This window comes from Tamandua tetradactyla, chromosome 9 (genome assembly GCF_023851605.1).
Source record: "Tamandua tetradactyla isolate mTamTet1 chromosome 9, mTamTet1.pri, whole genome shotgun sequence".
Classification (NCBI taxonomy): domain Eukaryota; kingdom Metazoa; phylum Chordata; class Mammalia; order Pilosa; family Myrmecophagidae; genus Tamandua; species Tamandua tetradactyla.
In genome coordinates, this window is record NC_135335.1 from 35,439,418 (window position 1) to 35,456,069 (window position 16,652).

At 35.4% G+C, this 16,652-nt stretch overlaps 1 protein-coding gene and 1 pseudogene across 17 annotated transcripts in view; both read left to right on the forward strand.

The window, feature by feature from the left end:
* The window catches only part of TMCC1 (transmembrane and coiled-coil domain family 1), a 390,104-nt gene that overhangs the window by 188,988 nt on the left and 184,464 nt on the right, over nucleotides 1-16,652 (forward strand). The gene's annotated exons all lie outside the window — the stretch shown is intronic.
* LOC143646972 (frizzled-6 pseudogene) lies at nucleotides 875-15,926 on the forward strand (annotated as a pseudogene).

Here is a 16,652-nt window from a genome sequence, read left to right on the forward strand (position 1 = left end):
CTGTTCTTTCTTTTTTTGCATGGACAGGCACCTGAAATTGAACCTGGGATGCTGGTATGGCAGGCGAGAACTCTGCCTGCTGAGCCACTGTGGCCTGCCATCTCTCTGTTCATTTTTAAACAGTTTTATTCACATATCATACAATCCATCCTAAGTGTATAGACATCCCTCTGCCACCATACTCTCTCTGAAGACATTTCCTTTTCTTCCACAAATATCTATACCCTTTTCCCAATCCCCCTGCCTGCTGACATTTAGTTTTGGCATAATGCCTTTGTACATTCAGTGGAAGCATATTACTGTGTTACTGTTGACTATAGACCCTAGCTTACACTGATTGTACCTTTTCCCATATACCACCTATTATCATATGCCCTGTATTTAGACCAAAAATTAAAATTAGAATAATTCCCTTCTAAAGAACTTTTTAATAACATGAAGGTCATTTATAATTGACATAGGAATATGGTACTAATACAATATAAGAAGAAATATTACAACAGAAATGTCTAGGGTTGAGGTAGATTGCCTTAGAGTGATTTTCTAACCAGGACACCACTGGGAAGAGACTGAAGAACCACATATCATACATGTTGTAGGACAGTCCATTTTATCAGTAGAGAATTGGACTAAACAATTTTTTTTTTTTTTTTTTTTTTTTTTTTTTATTTTAGGAAAGACAGAGAGAAGGAAGGAAGGATAGAAGGAAGGAAGGAAGGAAGAAAGGGAAACATTTTTTAAACATTTTCTTGTTTCATTGTATTCTGTTTCTCCGTTTCTGTTACATGGGCTGGGGCCGGGAATCGAACCGAGGTCCTCCGGCATAGCAGGCAAGCACCTTGCCCGCTGAGCCACCGTGGCCCGCCCCGGACTAAACAATTTTTGATAGTCTCTGAGATTCTGTGACCATAAATAGAAATGTACAGTTAGCACTTAAAATCTAAAAATTGTGGGACAGTTAGGGTGCATATGACACCTGGCTCAAGAATAATACATTGGGATATTGTTGAGCTTCCTCATCCAAACTTTCTGTTCAGAACTCCTTTTTACAGTCTTCTTTTGAAATATCATGATTTCCATCTCCAACAAGGGCTTTTTTTACTTATTCTGCTTCATCGTACCAAAAGGAAAAAAAAAAGCAAACTAGCTTAGAAGGGATAAACAGTTTCTTTTGTGTGTACAGTACCATTTTCAATTTGTTAAATTCCCTCTAACATGTGTAAGTATTATTTCACTGAGAAGAATCTATTCTGTATTAAAAATTGAATAGCTTCATTTTTCAAACTCAAAATTTCATCATGTTCATGGCTGTTATTACACTGGGAACCATTGATTGTTTACTTAGGTTGGATTGTATGGTGTATGAATAAATCTGTTTAAAAATGAACAGGGAGATACAAGTGCTGGAGAAAGCCTGAAGAGAGACGTACCTGTTCGCTGGTTGGTAGGGAAGTAGGGGTAATGCAGTCCCTCTGGAAGGCAATGTGGTGGCTCAATAGGAGGCTAGGTGTGCGGTTGTTGTATGATCCTGTAACCCCATTGTGAGGTGTATACTTGGAGGAACTGAAAGCGGGGACACAAATGGACAGCATAGTGGTGTTTATGGTGGCAGTGTTCACATTTTGCAGTGGATGGAGGTGGCTTAAGAGTATGTCGACTGAGGAACGGAAGGGGAAAATGTGGTGTATATATATATATATATATATATGTAATGAAGTATTGAGTGGCTGCAAGAAGGAGTGAAGTTGTGAGGCATACAACTATATTAATGAATCTTGAGGACTACATGTTGAGTGAAATAAGCTGAAAACAAAAAGACAAATACTATAACACCAGACAAATACTGTAACACCTCACTAATATGGACTAACTATAATGTGCAAACTCTGAGAATTGAATTTGAAAGCTTAGGTTATCAGGGGAAAGTCTAATGTAAAGTCTGTAAGCTCCTAAGCAGCCACATCTATTCTGGAGTTGTAACTGTTATTTCTAAATTTTGAGATGCTGAGCTCTTTGTGTATACCTGGTTGTTCCCTGGAACTTCGGGTATCTGTATGGTGCTTGACACTCAGAGCTAGAGTTCTGCAGCTTTGAAAGTCAGCATTACTCCATACAAGCAACTGTTTAAAAAGCTGAAAAAGAGATCAGACTTCAGTTAGAGAAATGCAAGATGCTGAACTGATTAGGACTAAGGCAAAACAGACTAAAGGGTAAAAGATGATATTGACTATGTTTTGAAATTTCAACTTTTGTGTGAAACCAAAGGAAGGAGATGTTTATTTGGTACAAAATTTATATTTTCGGTTGCACTCTATCACATTTAACTTGTATGGACAGCTTATTTGAACACTGTAATTACGTGAAAACTTGAATAGGGAGTGAAATCTTGTTGGTTTGTATAGGTTGGTGTGATGCCCCAATGCACCCCAGAGTAATCTGGGCAGAAGATGAAAAAGTATTTGCAAATTCCCCTTGAGAGACTTGGGGGAAAATACGGAAATACTAAACTTCCCACCTGGAGAAGACCTGGTATTTTCTCAGGCATTTAGGACTGCCACTTTGATGGCCCTCGATCTTGGGACTTGCCCTTGTGAAACTTATTTCTGCAAAGAAGAAACTAAGCCTACTTATAATAATGCCTAAGAATCATCCCCAGAAAACCTCTTTTGTTGCTAAGATGTGGCCTCTCTCTAAGCCAGTTCCACAGGTGAACTCACTGCCCTCCTCCCCTATAGGGACCTGACTCTTCTGTGGGGGAGTGTAAAGCAACCTGGCGTCGTGGGATTGAGAAAGCATTCTTGACCAAAAAAAAGGAAGAGAAATGAAACAAAATGAAGTTTTAGTGGCTGAGAGATTTCAAATAGAGTCAAGAGTCCATTCTGGTGGTTATTCTTTGAGGTATATAGATATCCCTTTTCAGTTTTTGGTGTATTGGAGTAGCTAGTGGAAAATACCTGAATTGTTGAACTGTATTATAGTAGCCTTGATTCTTAAAGATGATTGTATAATTGTATAGGTTTTACGGAGTGACCATGTGATTGTTAAAACCTTGTGACTCACATTCCCTTTATCCAGTGTATGGGCAGGTAAGTAAGAAAATAAAGGCAAAAAATAAATTAATAATAGGGGGAATGAGGGGTATGGGATGTCTTGGGTGTTCTTTTTAAATTTTTATTATTTTTACTTTTTTTGAGAAATGAAATATTCAAAAATTGTTTGTGATGAATGCACAATCATATGATGATACTGTGAGCCACTGATATATACTTTGGGTGATTATATGGTACATGAATATATAATATATTTCAGTAAAATTGCATTAAAAATTGCATCACCTGCTCCTTTTATCTACCATATCAACAGAAGAGTAGAACATATGAAATAAAAATAAATAATAGGGGGAACAAATGTTAAAATAAATTTAGTTTGAAATGCTAGTGATAAATGAAAGCGAGGGGTAAGGGATATGGTATATATAATCTTTTTTTCTCTTTAATTCTTTTTCTGTTGTCTTTTTATTTCTTTTTCTAAATCGATGCAAATGTTCTAAGAAATGATGAATATGCAGCTATGTGATGATATTAAGAATTACTGATTATATGTGTAGAATGGAATGATATCTTAATGTTTTATTTGTTTAAAACACAAAACCTTAAAACACAAAAACTCCAGCTCTCCAATCTCTACCCCTCCACCCCTACCTATCTTTTGCTGGTCAAAAAGGTGAGTGGTTTTGTGAAATCCAGAATGCAGAGATAAACCAGCAATAAATTTACAACCTCTTGAGTATAAATATCTTTATTTGAGTATTGTGAATGTGACTACAGTGCTACAGAGTATCTGCTTGAATTTTCTGTTGTGTGGTGTTTTCTTCTTTCCTGGTTTATGTAATTTCATATTCTTTCTCATTGTTAACACAGAGGCAACAGCCCTTCTTTACTAGTTAATTGTATGCTAAGAGAATTGTGTGCTAGGAATCACCAAAGCTTGAGGTGTTTTTTTTTTTTTTAACATGGACAGTCTGGCATTAATGAATGCCAGAGATTTCCATTTCAGCAGCGTTGTTTCTTTTAAAAATATAGAAAATCCAAAATGAATATCCATAGAAGTGGAAAATAGTCCTAATTCTGATTTGTTTTTGTTTGTTTCTGAGCATTTCTTTATAAGAAGCTTAACAATTCAGTAGTGCATCAGTGAAACTAAAGATCAGTATAATCTCACATGGATGCTTTGTGTAAAATGTTTTCTAGAACTTTAATGAAATGGAAACTTATTAGAACAAACAGATTTTTAGGGAGCATATCTTGGTTTATTAATACCAATCTCATAATAAGTTATGCAGCTAAGCTGATACACATTAAATAACCACTTTACCACTGCATAAGACTAGAATACCTGAAACTTTGCTTTCTGGTTTAATCTCATCAAAGGCTTTTCAAAAGATTCAACTTGTTTTCAGCAACCATAAATTGGTTGTGTGCACAACTATGTGTTCTTCTAGGTAAAAGAACAGTTAGTATCTAGGTTTCCTACTCCTTGGGACTGTTATCTTAATTATCTACTTCATGATGAAAAAAAAAACTGAAGAAAGCATCTACCTAATTTTGTTCTTATAAATGTGATTGTTATGACTTGAAGCATTTCTTTGATAGTTGGCCTTCCATTTTCCGTGTTCCTTGGAAACATAATTACTGTATATATATAGTTTGTGATAAGTTATACCAAATATAAAAATCAAATGAAGTTTAAAGAGATAAATATTTGTTAGATTAATATATTCTTCTCAAGAATATTTGCACAAATAGTGTAACCTTACTTAAGTTTCTTCACATAAAGATGAATCAGGCTATTTTCCATTGTCAAAAGTTTAACATTACCGGAGTGGGAATTAAAGATTCCATGACCCGATTATAACTGAGGAGAATTTAGGCCACAATATAATTACCCAGTATAATTATCCTCCTTGGATCTACATACTGTTTTGTAATATGTGCCCCTTGTATTTTTTCTAGAAAATTAGAGAAGTTGTAGGTTTACAGGAAAAAAAAAAATAGTCTTCTCTTATACTCCCTCACACATGCAGTTTTTCCATTAACACTTTGCATTAATGTATACCTTTGTTACAATTGATGAAACATGTTATTGTATTATACTATTAATTATAGTCCATAGTGTATATTAGAATTCACTGTATGTGTTGTACAGTCCTATGGCTTCTTTTAAACTTTTTATGCTAGTAAAAATTCAAATATTCTAGTAATATGTTCAAATATATAATTCAGTGCTGTTAACCACACTTGTAATCTGGTTCTATGAATTTCCCCATTTATATGGGTAGGAATGTCCCCTCTTTCCTGGAAAGTTTCCTCACTCACTGGGCGCTGTACTTTGTGTTCTGCACTTGGCAACCAGTTGCCCCAGGCAGCACGATTTGACAGCCCTCCCACAAAGTTCTGTAGGAGAGCTCTCTGAGCTGCCTTCCATGTGCAGGGCAAGTTATGGGACAGTGAGTCCCTTAGGCCACCACCAGTCAGTTTGGGTAAACATATATGCTCCCAATATGTGTAGCGGGACTACTTTTCTCCCCCTTCGACAGAGGACAGTGTTTTTCACATTGGGATCATGGCCTGCCTAGTTCCATGCTGAGCCAATGAGGGGATGGAGGAGGAATCAGCCAGGATACCATGAGATCCTACCACTTTTAAGTGGTCTTATTATAGATTTGGCACTTGCCTTTTTTACTTCAATCCTATAACTGTTTTCTGGAGCTTTTCTTTAGCTTTTTAAAAGATGTTTTTGCGAGTTCTTGCTGTTAGCTCAAAGCTTCAGGGGAGTAGAGCCCTGAAACATTTCACTGTTATTCTTAATGGGGTGGAGTCATCTTCTACTCTTTTTAAGCTTCCATTTTCTTGATTCAGAACTCACCCAGTTACTGCAAACATTTAACGCTTTCCTGGAGTTTTGAGAAAGATAGCTCTGCCAGTTTTTATTAATTGTTCAAAGATTCTGTAGAGGTATATCATCCTGGAGCATCTCACACCACTCTCGTAGTCAACTGAAGTTGTCCCTTGTGGTTTGCTTGTAGTTCTGTGTCAGCATCTTTTGTGGTGTTAGGATGCTGAGATGTGTAGATTATTATAGCAATCCAATAGAAGTTTGACTTTTACATTTGTTTTCATCATTGTGAGGGTTCGTAGCACTAGTGTTTCACTAAATAAAATTAAATAATATAAAACAATAAGTAACTTTTTCACATCTAGACTAACTTTATTAAGTATTATATTTTAGTATATTAATGGGTGTCATAAAAGCCAAGTTAAAAAAAGAATTAGCTACCATTAGAACTGGGGAAAAAATCTCTGCAAAAGGCATTGATTTTTGTGGAAAATATCAAAAGACTTGCTTATGTATTTTGAATGTTTTAAGTATGTTTTTTATCTACAGATACTATCTTTATCTCTTTCTCCTTGTATTCTTGTGGGTTTTTTTTCTTTCTGTTTGTTTCTCTTACTATTCATTCTCTGTAGCTTTACAATTCTGTATTGTCCTTGTACTAATTTTGAAATCACAGCTGGAAGCTCTGAAAAGCATTCTGACAAAGGAAGACTAAGTTGTGATCTTAGGACAAGAATAAGCTATGAGAACAAATGGAACAACGAAGTTAATATTATTTCAGATATGTGTGCATGTTCTTAGTCTTAAGTGAATTGTTGAAACAAAGAATTTAAAAGTCATCTCCTTGCTTTCCCCACCCACTAGGAGTATAAAACATTCTACTTGTTTTGTGAATCTATTCTAAATTTTACTTTTTGTGAAGGAGTTTCTATAGGCTTATTAACTACCATTGTCCAGATTCCAAAAGCTCTCAGAAATAAGTGTTCTCTTCAGTGTATCTAACACAAGATAGTTATTCTAATTTTGATGTTCATCACATAAAGTGTCAAAAAGTGCAACAGAGTACTGCAGGGTTCTAATATACAACTGGAAGTCTCTATTCCGTTTCCCACTTTTCTCCAGCAACCATTTTTTATGTTTTTTTAACTATCTATTCTGGAATTTAAATATTTTCTAAATAACACACTATGTTGCTATTTTCTTTCCTATTTTAAATAAAGTGGTATCTTGGAATTATGTACCCCAGAAAAACATGTTCTTATTCAGATCCTATGGGTATGAAATTTGTAAATAGGACCTTTGAAGATGTTATGAAAATGTGCTTAAAGTAAATGAGGGTGAGCCTTAGTCAAATATGGATGAAGTATTTATATGTAAAGAAATTGGACAGAGAGAGAGAAGCCATGGGGAGAAACAAGAAGCTGAAAGTCAGTGGAATTTGGAAAAGAAAGGAAGACTCATACGTTGCCATGTGACGAAAAAGCCAAGGAATCCCAAAGAGTGACAGCAGCCATAAGATACTGACCTGTGGAGGAAACAAGCCTTCTAGCCTCTGAAACTATGAGCCAATAAATTCTCTTCTACTGATTACACTCCAGGGTAATCCCCCCTCCTTTTTTTAAGTGCATGCAGAGCCTTCTGAAATATAGGGAGACAATACTGTGAGGTAGGAAAGATGAAGAATCTATGTTTCTTGTCACCAGTGAAAATACCATTCCTATCGGAAAACCACTTTTGTAGTCATCTTCTGTCTCAAGTTTTGTTTTCTGTATAGCTAAATATGAGCATTGTTCCTTTTCACTGGTCTGGATTGTGGTAGACAGAATCATCTTTTTCTTGCTGGATTTCAGCTGTTCCATCCTCCAGTTCACTAATCCTATGTTCTGTCTCTCGAAATCTACCATTGTAGGTTTCCATTGTTTTTTTCATCTCTTCTACCTTGCCTTTCATTCCCATAAGTTCTGTGATTTATTTTTTCAGACTTTCCATTTCTTCTTTTTGTTCATACCTTGCCTGCTTTATATCCTCCCTCAATTCATTGATTTGGTTTTTGATGAGGTTTTCCATGTCTGTTCGTATATTCTGAATTAATTATTTCAGCTCCTAAATGTCATTTGAATTGTTGGTTTGGTCCTTTGACTGGGCCATTCAATTTTCCTAGTGTGATTTGTTATTTTTTGCTGGCGCCTAGGCATTTAATTACCTTAATTAGTTTATTCTGGAGATTGCTTTCACTTCTTGTACCTAGGGTTTTCTTGCTGGATGAATTTGTTGTCTATCTGTTCTTGGACAGCTTTATCTGGACCTCTAGCTTAAGTTTTGTTTAACAGAGGAGAAATTTTCAGTTCTTGTTTTCTTATTTCTTGCCCTGCTTGTATGGTGCCTCCCCCCCACCCCCTTAGGAGGGTCTACTTAGGTATTATAGACCCCAGTCAGATTTTCCCAGACCAAACTGGCCTCCTATCAGGAGGAAAGAGTCACCTGCGTTGGTTTTCCCTGAGGGTGAGACCCAGCAGGTTGAAAGACTTTCTTGTGAAGTCTCTGGACTCTGTTTTTCTTATCCTGCCCAGTATGTGGTACTTGTCAGCCTCCAGGTCCCACCAGCATAAGGTGATGTGGTACCTTTAACTTTGGCTGTGGGCATGGTGGAGACAGAGGAGAGGTTGTAGGCTGGTTTTAATGGCTTCTAATTGCCAAGCCCTGGTGTCTGAATTCCTTGAGGGAGGGATTCCACCTGAATTGGGCTTCACTTCTCCCCTGGGGAAGGCACAGGCTCCGGACAAGCCCCCAAACAAGCTCGTTTCTGACTCTGCCTAGGGTAGTTGCAGCCTGAGAAGTTCTGCCGCTGTATCCAAAGGCAGTCAAGCCTTTGTAGAAACACAGCCACAAAAACCTCTGTTTCCTTCTTTTTTTTTTTCCCCCTTTTTCCATCAGCCCTGCCCCCTTGGCGCTGGGACAAAAATGAGCAACCTCTGCTTTGACCAGGTTCACCTAAGCTGGGGGCCAATTTTTAGTAGTCAGAAATGTCAATTAATTCCACAATTGGCATTTGATTGTACTTAGCCCCTGCTGCTGGTAAAGTCTCGTTCCTTTCCCCTCTGGGAAGCAGCCTGTGGGGGAAGAGTGCTGACCACCGCTGCTTTTGGAACTCACAGTGCTGGTGGGGGCTCGCAGCCGGTCCAGCTGGTACAAACTGGAGTACACTGTGTGTCCGATCACTGACGTGGCCCCAGGAGCTGTTCTGTACTGTTTCTGGTTATTTAGTAGCTGTTCTGGAGGACGAACTAAAATGCGCACATCGTTAAGCCGGAACCAGAATCATCTTTTTAAAACTTGATTTTTGAAAATCAAGCCTTTGAATATTTGAGAATGTCTTTGTTCTGTGGACAAGCAGGCCTGTCTAATATCTTCCCATGTGACAGTAAATATCAGAAATAGTTTAAATCTATAGATTTTAGACCTATTTGGAGGGATGGAAAGTAGTGTACAATAGCAAACATTTTGCTAATTCTACTTTAAAAGTTCTCTTTACCTATTTTAAGCATATATTCTAATGTTACAATATAATGGAAACATACAATATTTGTATTGTATAATATAATGGAAACATGCAACATTTGTATGTTTTAAATTCTTTACTTCCAGAATCAAGGATAAATCATTACCATATATAAAAAGTCATCATGAAATAATATTGGGACATAAGGTGTACGGAATTTTTTTTTCTCAGCGCAATGAGAATGTTCTCAAATTGATTGTGATGGTGAATGAATAACTCTGCGATTGTACCAAGAGCCATTGATTGTACACTTTGGATGGAGTGTAAGGTGTGTGAATAAGGCATGTCAAAAAAAAGAATATAAAAACATGCAAAAAAAAGTCATCAATTTAGGAGTATGTTTTTGCCAAGTGCTTTACTAACTACTAATTTCTTTCAGTATCTCTGAGTTGGATTATTCTTGCTTGTTATATTCACTTCGTAAACATTGAAAAAGTAGATTTATTCAAGCTTGCTTGACAAAGTAGAATTATAACTAGAATTCATGGTCCCTGAGTTTGTTCTTAATCTCTTAGACCATTGAAACTATGTTATATGTCATTATTACTCTGGATATTGTTTGATGATACATATTGACAGACTGCTGGTTGTTTCCTTATTTGTAATATATATGGCTAGGGGTACCTGAATATGAAGTCTTACAGATTTTGATTTGGGTAAAGGAGATCCAAATTATGTATAACTAAACCCTTCGCCTTAGCTCTAATGCTTAAATGATATTTTGAACAATATGAAATTGCCAATATTTCAGCAATTTTGACCTACAAAAATGGCAATTTTATATGATTCAGTGTAATAGAATCTAGGGACCGTAACAGCTTAATTACCACTTATTTTACAGACCCTTCTATCCAATGTAGGAATTCTTTCTACGGCATTGTTGGAGACAATCCAGTAAGAGAAAAGGATGATATATAAGGGGGTTCTTGTGCTAAGGGAGAGATTTGAGGTCCCCAAGCACTAGCTTCTAAAGCTGCATTAGGGTCCCTCTGGTGCTCTGGAACTGCCAGACTACTGATATTGGAGGTCCTTAATTCCTTGGAGTACCAGTTAGGCACACTGTGCCTTGTAAATTTGTACACTAGCACACATTTTCTAAGTACCTGGCTGCTAAGCTACTGATCTGCAGAGGATTTCAGCAAATAGCGATTTAACTGAAATAGTATTATTTTATTCTGATTACTCTGTATATAATTTTCTTGTGTATTTTCTTAGGTTAGTGAGCTTTAAAATGATAAGGTGAGTGTTATGAAGTTTAAAAGATTATGGAAGTAGCCAAAATGGTGAGGATAAATTGTAGTAAAGGTCTTGCATTGTTTGAAATACAGTAATGGTATTAATTTAAGATAGAAAAAGTCAAGAGTGTATATTGTAATTTGCAGGGTAACATTAAAAGAGTAGCACAAATATATGAGAAGTGAATAAAGGAGATAAAATGGAGTAATAAAATAATAAAAAGAAGCAAGAAAAAAAGAAAGGTAGAAAAACTGAAAACAAAGAACAAGATGGAAGTAAAAGGATGGGAAAAGATAATGACATGCAAAAACTAACCAAAAGAAAGATCGTATCAGATAAGCTAGATTTTAAGGGAAGACGTTTCACTGGAGATAAAGAATGACATTTCATAATGCTGAAAGGGTCCCCTGGATAGGAAGACCTACAATCTGCAACAACTCTTTCTTGGGTCTGCTACCCAGACGTATGTGGTCTTTGGATCTTTTTTTTTTTTTTTTTTTTTTTTAAGTAATAAGCTAGAGTTTGTAATAAGTTTTGTTGGGATAGTTTCAGGATTTTGTCTTTGTATAACTCTGTTCACGTTTCTGACTTTTAATTGATGTTAAAAGATTTAGATAGATACCCAGGGAGACCAATTATATACTACTCTGTTTTTTACATTGTATCTCTCATGTACTTCATTGGGTTTTTGCTAGGTGATTGCACAGCCTGGAATAAGGCAAATGAGAAGCTAGGACTTGGTGACTCCGTTGCTCTAGACTCTCAAAATAAGGCTTTTACTGTTTTGTTTATGTTTTCATATTGTTTTCACAATGGCTGGCATGGTATGGTGGGTGATTCTTACCATTACTTGGTTCTTAGCTGCAGGAAGAAAATGAAGTTGTGAATTCCTTGAATCTAGCATGTTCGTTGGTCTCTTTCTTCTTTTAGCTGGTATTATTTCCTTAAATCACGTCCGACAAGTTATACAACTTGATGGCTGAAACCAAGAAAGCTAAAGAAGGTTATGATTCCAATAGGAGTCTTCAGTGGCCTGTATCTCATACCATTAATGTCACTTCTTGGATGCTACGTCTATGAACAGTGAGCAGGTACCTCGGAGATAATGTGGTCTCTCACCATCGTTGTCAGTACCATATCCCATTCCTTTATCAGGTAAAAACAGAAGCTTGACCAGAATTGGCTTTATTTGTCCTGAAATATCTGATGAATTTAATTGTTGGCATCTCTGCTATCTTCTGGGTTAGAAGCAAAAAGACAAAATGGGCTGAATTTTTTTAAATCACAAGAAAGATCCAATCAGTGAAAGTCAAAGAGTCGTAGGAGTTTTTCTTAAAACACAATACTAAAGTTAAACCTAAAAAGAAGCATTACAAACCAAGTTTACATAAGGTAAAGGTCATTTCCAAATCCCTGGGAACCAGCTCGGGAGCTACAGAAAATTATGGCACTTCAGCAGTAGCAGTTACTAACCATGATTACTGAGGACAAGAAGCCTTGACAGAAACCCCAACCTCACCAGAAACATCAGTGAGAGAGGTGGAAGCAGATGGAGCAGCCATCCCCAAATTGAGAGAACAGGACTGTGGTGAACTTACCTCTCCAGCAGCTTCCAACTTCAAACTGTCCGCAGATCAGACTGACAGAAAGAGCAAGGGAGGCAACGTGAACGATAAGAGCAGCATATTTGAAAGTGTGCAGAGTAAAGTCTAAAAAGTGATTTTACAGAAACTGATCCAGGGCAGAGCAACAATTTGCAAAACCCCATTTCTTCACAGCCAAGCAATCTTAAGGGTTCCACATCATTTCTTTTTACTTGATTTCAAGGGGATCTTTTTTTTGGCAGTGTTCTCATTTTTTCATTGCTAGATGTGTTTCTGTAATTATAAGTTGTTCCTTTGTCTTTCTGAGTATAGTAATGCTCATGTTTAGCAAGCTGTACACATTGCAGACATTTGCATGGGGCACAGCTGAGAACAAAACCTCAGATGTATAATTATTTCATTTAGTATTGTAGATATTTGTAATGTAGTAATTATTGCCATTTTAAAAATGCCATGTATGAGAAATGCAATTTAAATGAGGACTAGGGTGATTATTTTTGAATGAATATTTTCTAATATTGTGTGATTATGAGTAATAAGGTTATAAAAACAAATCAGAAAGTAGATGTTTGTTTGTTTATAAGGGTTCTTGACAATAAGTTTTTTTATTTTTGTAATGGGTCTTTAAAGCTCTGTAGTAACACATCACTGTTAAAACTCTTCATTTCTATGTTGAGAAAATGACCTGTTATTTTGAGAACCATTCTTCTGGAAAAAAAGATATCTATTAGGTGAGCTTAATGCCTAGATTCAAGAAAAAGAAACAGGGCTTAATGAAACAAAATAAAAATCGTGGAATATAAGGGACAATGTATTCCCTGTATATTGTCAAACATAAGGGAAAAGAAGAATGATATGGTAAGTTGAAGAACAGTGTAGGAAACTGAAGCCATATAGCCAACTGATAGAAATTAGAGTAGGGAACTAATATTTATTGAGTTATCTTCATTAACTTAGTTAACTTTCACAGCCAGCTAGTGAAACAAGTATAACTTATATTTTTAACAGTTGAAGAAACCAAGTAAGATATGTGGAATTGTGGTTGTCTGACTTGATTGAATAATTTGCATAGTGAGTAAAATAAGAAAACCAGCACTATATGAAACTATCTCATTCACAACTAAAACAGGACTTTAGACCCTGTAAAGTTAAGCAAATTGCTTAAGCTCATGTATTGACAATTCTTTGAAAGGAAAAACCCATTATTCTTTCTACCTGGCATAGTAGGAACTCAACAAGTGCATTTTTTGTTGTGTTGAGTCTAAAAGTATCTTTATTTGTATTATTAAGTTGTTGTATTAGAAGATTCTCATAGTAAATTAGAATTGAATTCTTCCATAAAATAAAGTGAGAGGGGAAATGCTGTTGTAAGTTAATAACTAGTAATAACATAATAATATAATTTAATAATGAAAGAAAAGGATTAATTTTCCTTAAAGGTTTATTACAAATAAAATTTTTACAGAACAGTAATATAGTACTACTTGGAAATAGTTCAGTGAAATAGAATTAGCATCACTTTTTCTCCCTATAATTAAATATTTTATTCTTAAGCTCATTTATAGATTTAATGTACAGTGGTAAAACACCACAAGATCCATGTCAGTGACAATTTAAAATGAGCTTAGTGTTAATGCCAAAACTCTCCTCAATATCACTTTTTGAAGTAGAAATTTTACCAAATAATTTGTTTTTCCTTTTAAGGTATGTAAATAAAAGCAAATCACTGATGTACTGTTTTGGACTTGAAAAAGGCATGCTGTTTTGTCCTTTGTAAGTTTCATGTTGACAAATAGAGTAAATGAAATCTAAAACAGTGATATCCCAACTTTAAAGTTTGTCTTATCTTTTATAGTGAGATAAAAAAATAAAATAGTAAAAAAATTATATATTAATCCTAACAGACAAGACCATATTTTCTTTTAAGGTTTTCAGGGCATTCCACAAATCATAATTAAATGTCTAGAATGTGTAACACACTGTGAAACTGAGATACAGAGGGTATCAGAAGACACCCTTGATGCATGAAAAATCAGATAACACTACAGGAGCTATGTAGAAAATACAGAAGTACAGGTACTATCACAGTACTTGATCAGTTGTCCAGAGAGTGCTGTGAGTTAAGAAGAAGCAGAAATGACATTGACTTTTCAGACCTGCCTGTCCTATGCAATCAAAGTTAATCACTCCCTTCTTTGTGCCACCACAGTCTCTGCTAATATTGCTGCTGTTATACCATTTACCACATTTGTATGACAATTGTTTCTATTTTCTTACTAGATGGTGAGCTTCTTAAGTGAAGGAATGTTTCATTCCTTACCTAGCTGAATGTCTGATTTGTAAGTGCTTGTTGAGTGCATGAGTGAAAGGAGGCTTTCTGACATGAGGTGTATTGCAAGATGAAAGCCTGTTAAAGGTTTACAGTTTTATCAATCACCTAATACCTGGTATTATTACTTCTGGATCATCAAAGGAAACTGGTTAAAACCCACAGTAATATTTGAAAAATAACTCTCCTTGCAAGAATAGGCACTAAAGTTAAGGGAAGGAGCTATAACCATATTGCAAGTGTGCAGAGCTTTTAAAAAACTCACTCATAAAGTATAAAAGCTCAAGTTTTAAAAATGTAATTATTACTCAATTTACAAAGAAGTTTACTGCTGAAGTGACTTAAACTCTTCTTTCCTACTACATTTTAAATTATTAAAAATAGAAGAAAGTAAGATGTAATGGCAAAAGAACTGCAGTGAAAAATGGGCATTTTCAATTCTCTTTTCAAAACTAATACTGATTCTGATTTTGAGCACATCGGAAAACTTCTTTGAACTTCAATTTCCTTCTCTATAAAAGTGTAATTTGAATTACTTGATATTCTCTAGTATGTAGTTTTATGATTAATTTATTTTTGGGCAGTGCAGCAGGCTCAGTGACAGAATTCTTTTTTTTTTATTAATTAAAAAAAAGAAAAGAAATTAACACAACATTTAGAAATCATTCCATTCTACATATGCACTCAGTAATTCTTAGTATCATCACATAGATGTATGATCATCATTTCTTAGTACATTTGCATCGATTTAGGAAAAGAACTAGCAAAACAGCAGAAAAAGATATAGAATGTTAATATAGAGAAGAAAATTAAAATAATAATAATAATAAAAAAAAATATATATATATATAAAGGAAAAAGAAAAAAAACAAAAACAAAAGATACAAACAAACAAAAAATTATAGTTCAGGTGCAGCTTCATTCAGTGTTTTAACATAGTTACATTACAATTAGGTATTATTGTGCTGTCCATTTTTGAGTTTTTATATCTAGTCCTGTTGCACAGTCTGTATCCCTTCAGCTCCAATTACCCATTATCTTACCCTGTTTCTAACTCCTGCTGGTCTCTGTTACCAATGATATATTCCAAGTTGATTCTCGAATGTCAGTTCACATCAGTGGGACCATACAGTATTTGTCCTTTAGTTTTTGGCTAGACTCACTCAGCATAATGTTCTCTAGGTTCATCCATGTTATTACATGCTTCATAAGTTTAGTCTGTCTTAAAGCTGCATAATATTCCATCGTAGGTATACACCACAGTTTGTTTAGCCACTCATCTGTTGATGGACATTTTGGCTGTTTCCATCTCTTTGCAATTGTAAATAATGCTGCTATAAACACTGGTGTGCAAATGTCCGTCTGTGTCTTTGCTGAGTAGATACCTAGCAGTGGTATTGCTGGGTCGTAATCCATTCTGCCATTCTATGTCTTTTGATTGGGGAATTCAGTCCATTACCTTTTAGTGTTATTACTGTTTGGATAATATTTTCCTCTACCATTTTGGCTTTTGTATTATATATATCATATCTGATTTTCCTTCTTTCTACACTTTACTCCATACCTCTCTCTTTTGTCTTTTCATATCTGACTCTAGTGCTCCCTTTAGTATTTCTTGCAGAGCTGGTCTCTTGGTCACAAATTCTCTTAGTGACTTTTTGTCTATAAATGTTTTAATTTCTCCCTCATTTTTGAAGGACAATTTTGCTGGATATAGAAGTCTTGGTTGGCAGTTTTTCTCTTTTAGTAATTTAAATATATCATCCCACTGTCTTCTAGCTTCCATGGTTTCTGCTGAGAAATCTACACATAGTCTTATTGGGTTTCCCTTGTATGTGACAGATTGTTTTTCTCTTGCTGCTTTCAAGATCCTCTCTTTCTCTTTGACCTCTGACATTCTAACTAGTAAGTGTCTTGGAGAACGCCTATTTGGGTCTATTCTCTTTGGGGTGCGCTGCACTTCTTGGATCTGTAATTTTAGGTCTTTCATAAGAGTTGGGAAGTTTTCAGTGATAATTTCTTCCATTAG